Consider the following 4975-nt stretch of genomic DNA (forward strand, 5'->3'; position numbering starts at 1 on the left):
ACCAGAGAGCTGAACCGACAGTTGTACATTTCTTAAACTTTCACCAACACAAACACGCACGCTCACTTCAGATCATGGGAGGACGTCAAAAAATCACCACCCATTCTCTGACACTTTAACCGTTAACCTTGGTTCAAACATTTAACATCACACGCACACGCAGTGTATTTCAGATAATTAATGAATTCAGATGTCACAATGATCGTTTACATGGATAAGGAGTCCTACTGAATCAATTACTGCCGTTTATATCTAACTAATGATTGTTTTTGTAAGAGTGTAACGTCGAGCCTCAGCAGCTTTCTCACTCCTTATGTGCTACTGTATAAAACCTGGTTTTGCGCCTGCACTAATTGCTTACGGCCATACCACCCTGAACACGCCCGATCTCGTCTGATCTCGGAAGCTAAGCAGGGTCGGGCCTGGTTAGTACTTGGATGGGAGACCGCCTGGGAATACCAGGTGCTGTAAGCTTTTTCTTTTTCAACTCGAGCTCATTGCCTCCGTGGCCTACCGTGGCGTACCGTGACCTGATGTTTACTGCCAACCGCTTTGGAGGATTTAAGCAACATACAAAAACTGACAACGTCTCTCAAAACTATTTTTGTGAAACATGAGGACAGTATAGTGATACTGCCAGCAGGGAGCACCAGAGAGCTGAAACGACAGTTGTACATTTCTTAAACTTTCACCAACACAAACACGCACGCTCACTTCAGATCATGGGAGGACGTCAAAAAATCACCACCCATTCTCTGACACTTTAACCGTTAACCTTGGTTCAAACATTTAACATCACACGCACACGCAGTGTATTTCAGATAATTAATGAATTCAGATGTCACAATGATCGTTTACATGGATAAGGAGTCCTACTGAATCAATTACTGCCGTTTATATCTAACTAATGATTGTTTTTGTAAAAGTGTAACGTCGAGCCTCAGCAGCTTTCTCACTCCTTATGTGCTACTGTATAAAACCTGGTTTTGCGCCTGCACTAATTGCTTACGGCCATACCACCCTGAACACGCCCGATCTCGTCTGATCTCGGAAGCTAAGCAGGGTCGGGCCTGGTTAGTACTTGGATGGGAGACCGCCTGGGAATACCAGGTGCTGTAAGCTTTTTCTTTTTCAACTCGAGCTCATTGACTCCGTGGCCTACCGTGGCGTACCGTGACCTGATGTTTACTGCCAACCGCTTTGGAGGATTTAAGCAACATACAAAAACTGACAACGTCTCTCAAAACTATTTTTGTGAAACATGAGGACAGTATAGTGATACTGCCAGCAGGGAGCACCAGAGAGCTGAACCGACAGTTGTACATTTCTTAAACTTTCACCAACACAAACACGCACGCTCACTTCAGATCATGGGAGGACGTCAAAAAATCACCACCCATTCTCTGACACTTTAACCGTTAACCTTGGTTCAAACATTTAACATCACACGCACACGCAGTGTATTTCAGATAATTAATGAATTCAGATGTCACAATGATCGTTTACATGGATAAGGAGTCCTACTGAATCAATTACTGCCGTTTATATCTAACTAATGATTGTTTTTGTAAAAGTGTAACGTCGAGCCTCAGCAGCTTTCTCACTCCTTATGTGCTACTGTATAAAACCTGGTTTTGCGCCTGCACTAATTGCTTACGGCCATACCACCCTGAACACGCCCGATCTCGTCTGATCTCGGAAGCTAAGCAGGGTCGGGCCTGGTTAGTACTTGGATGGGAGACCGCCTGGGAATACCAGGTGCTGTAAGCTTTTTCTTTTTCAACTCGAGCTCATTGCCTCCGTGGCCTACCGTGGCGTACCGTGACCTGATGTTTACTGCCAACCGCTTTGGAGGATTTAAGCAACATACAAAAACTGACAACGTCTCTCAAAACTATTTTTGTGAAACATGAGGACAGTATAGTGATACTGCCAGCAGGGAGCACCAGAGAGCTGAACCGACAGTTGTACATTTCTTAAACTTTCACCAACACAAACACGCACGCTCACTTCAGATCATGGGAGGACGTCAAAAAATCACCACCCATTCTCTGACACTTTAACCGTTAACCTTGGTTCAAACATTTAACATCACACGCACACGCAGTGTATTTCAGATAATTAATGAATTCAGATGTCACAATGATCGTTTACATGGATAAGGAGTCCTACTGAATCAATTACTGCCGTTTATATCTAACTAATGATTGTTTTTGTAAGAGTGTAACGTCGAGCCTCAGCAGCTTTCTCACTCCTTATGTGCTACTGTATAAAACCTGGTTTTGCGCCTGCACTAATTGCTTACGGCCATACCACCCTGAACACGCCCGATCTCGTCTGATCTCGGAAGCTAAGCAGGGTCGGGCCTGGTTAGTACTTGGATGGGAGACCGCCTGGGAATACCAGGTGCTGTAAGCTTTTTCTTTTTCAACTCGAGCTCATTGACTCCGTGGCCTACCGTGGCGTACCGTGACCTGATGTTTACTGCCAACCGCTTTGGAGGATTTAAGCAACATACAAAAACTGACAACGTCTCTCAAAACTATTTTTGTGAAACATGAGGACAGTATAGTGATACTGCCAGCAGGGAGCACCAGAGAGCTGAACCGACAGTTGTACATTTCTTAAACTTTCACCAACACAAACACGCACGCTCACTTCAGATCATGGGAGGACGTCAAAAAATCACCACCCATTCTCTGACACTTTAACCGTTAACCTTGGTTCAAACATTTAACATCACACGCACACGCAGTGTATTTCAGATAATTAATGAATTCAGATGTCACAATGATCGTTTACATGGATAAGGAGTCCTACTGAATCAATTACTGCCGTTTATATCTAACTAATGATTGTTTTTGTAAAAGTGTAACGTCGAGCCTCAGCAGCTTTCTCACTCCTTATGTGCTACTGTATAAAACCTGGTTTTGCGCCTGCACTAATTGCTTACGGCCATACCACCCTGAACACGCCCGATCTCGTCTGATCTCGGAAGCTAAGCAGGGTCGGGCCTGGTTAGTACTTGGATGGGAGACCGCCTGGGAATACCAGGTGCTGTAAGCTTTTTCTTTTTCAACTCGAGCTCATTGACTCCGTGGCCTACCGTGGCGTACCGTGACCTGATGTTTACTGCCAACCGCTTTGGAGGATTTAAGCAACATACAAAAACTGACAACGTCTCTCAAAACTATTTTTGTGAAACATGAGGACAGTATAGTGATACTGCCAGCAGGGAGCACCAGAGAGCTGAACCGACAGTTGTACATTTCTTAAACTTTCACCAACACAAACACGCACGCTCACTTCAGATCATGGGAGGACGTCAAAAAATCACCACCCATTCTCTGACACTTTAACCGTTAACCTTGGTTCAAACATTTAACATCACACGCACACGCAGTGTATTTCAGATAATTAATGAATTCAGATGTCACAATGATCGTTTACATGGATAAGGAGTCCTACTGAATCAATTACTGCCGTTTATATCTAACTAATGATTGTTTTTGTAAAAGTGTAACGTCGAGCCTCAGCAGCTTTCTCACTCCTTATGTGCTACTGTATAAAACCTGGTTTTGCGCCTGCACTAATTGCTTACGGCCATACCACCCTGAACACGCCCGATCTCGTCTGATCTCGGAAGCTAAGCAGGGTCGGGCCTGGTTAGTACTTGGATGGGAGACCGCCTGGGAATACCAGGTGCTGTAAGCTTTTTCTTTTTCAACTCGAGCTCATTGACTCCGTGGCCTACCGTGGCGTACCGTGACCTGATGTTTACTGCCAACCGCTTTGGAGGATTTAAGCAACATACAAAAACTGACAACGTCTCTCAAAACTATTTTTGTGAAACATGAGGACAGTATAGTGATACTGCCAGCAGGGAGCACCAGAGAGCTGAACCGACAGTTGTACATTTCTTAAACTTTCACCAACACAAACACGCACGCTCACTTCAGATCATGGGAGGACGTCAAAAAATCACCACCCATTCTCTGACACTTTAACCGTTAACCTTGGTTCAAACATTTAACATCACACGCACACGCAGTGTATTTCAGATAATTAATGAATTCAGATGTCACAATGATCGTTTACATGGATAAGGAGTCCTACTGAATCAATTACTGCCGTTTATATCTAACTAATGATTGTTTTTGTAAAAGTGTAACGTCTAGCCTCAGCAGCTTTCTCACTCCTTATGTGCTACTGTATAAAACCTGGTTTTGCGCCTGCACTAATTGCTTACGGCCATACCACCCTGAACACGCCCGATCTCGTCTGATCTCGGAAGCTAAGCAGGGTCGGGCCTGGTTAGTACTTGGATGGGAGACCGCCTGGGAATACCAGGTGCTGTAAGCTTTTTCTTTTTCAACTCGAGCTCATTGCCTCCGTGGCCTACCGTGGCGTACCGTGACCTGATGTTTACTGCCAACCGCTTTGGAGGATTTAAGCAACATACAAAAACTGACAACGTCTCTCAAAACTATTTTTGTGAAACATGAGGACAGTATAGTGATACTGCCAGCAGGGAGCACCAGAGAGCTGAACCGACAGTTGTACATTTCTTAAACTTTCACCAACACAAACACGCACGCTCACTTCAGATCATGGGAGGACGTCAAAAAATCACCACCCATTCTCTGACACTTTAACCGTTAACCTTGGTTCAAACATTTAACATCACACGCACACGCAGTGTATTTCAGATAATTAATGAATTCAGATGTCACAATGATCGTTTACATGGATAAGGAGTCCTACTGAATCAATTACTGCCGTTTATATCTAACTAATGATTGTTTTTGTAAGAGTGTAACGTCGAGCCTCAGCAGCTTTCTCACTCCTTATGTGCTACTGTATAAAACCTGGTTTTGCGCCTGCACTAATTGCTTACGGCCATACCACCCTGAACACGCCCGATCTCGTCTGATCTCGGAAGCTAAGCAGGGTCGGGCCTGGTTAGTACTTGGAT

At 44.4% G+C, this 4975-nt stretch overlaps 7 non-coding genes across 7 annotated transcripts; all 7 read left to right on the forward strand.

The window, feature by feature from the left end:
- The first annotated feature begins 355 nt into the window (after positions 1-355).
- LOC130396309 (5S ribosomal RNA) lies at positions 356-474 on the forward strand. The gene has a single exon (XR_008898960.1). It is a non-coding gene; the product is annotated as a 5S ribosomal RNA (ribosomal RNA).
- Positions 475-1003: 529 nt separating this feature from the next.
- Positions 1004-1122, forward strand: LOC130396310 (5S ribosomal RNA). The gene has a single exon (XR_008898961.1). It is a non-coding gene; the product is annotated as a 5S ribosomal RNA (ribosomal RNA).
- A 529-nt stretch (positions 1123-1651) lies between these two features.
- On the forward strand, positions 1652-1770 carry LOC130396311 (5S ribosomal RNA). Its single transcript, XR_008898962.1, has one exon. It is a non-coding gene; the product is annotated as a 5S ribosomal RNA (ribosomal RNA).
- A 529-nt stretch (positions 1771-2299) lies between these two features.
- LOC130396312 (5S ribosomal RNA) lies at positions 2300-2418 on the forward strand. The gene has a single exon (XR_008898963.1). It is a non-coding gene; the product is annotated as a 5S ribosomal RNA (ribosomal RNA).
- A 529-nt stretch (positions 2419-2947) lies between these two features.
- LOC130396313 (5S ribosomal RNA) lies at positions 2948-3066 on the forward strand. Its single transcript, XR_008898964.1, has one exon. It is a non-coding gene; the product is annotated as a 5S ribosomal RNA (ribosomal RNA).
- Positions 3067-3595: 529 nt separating this feature from the next.
- On the forward strand, positions 3596-3714 carry LOC130396315 (5S ribosomal RNA). The gene has a single exon (XR_008898966.1). It is a non-coding gene; the product is annotated as a 5S ribosomal RNA (ribosomal RNA).
- A 529-nt stretch (positions 3715-4243) lies between these two features.
- LOC130396316 (5S ribosomal RNA) lies at positions 4244-4362 on the forward strand. The gene has a single exon (XR_008898967.1). It is a non-coding gene; the product is annotated as a 5S ribosomal RNA (ribosomal RNA).
- Positions 4363-4975: the final 613 nt, after the last annotated feature.

This window comes from Gadus chalcogrammus, chromosome 12 (assembly GCF_026213295.1).
Source record: "Gadus chalcogrammus isolate NIFS_2021 chromosome 12, NIFS_Gcha_1.0, whole genome shotgun sequence".
Classification (NCBI taxonomy): Eukaryota; Metazoa; Chordata; class Actinopteri; order Gadiformes; family Gadidae; genus Gadus; species Gadus chalcogrammus.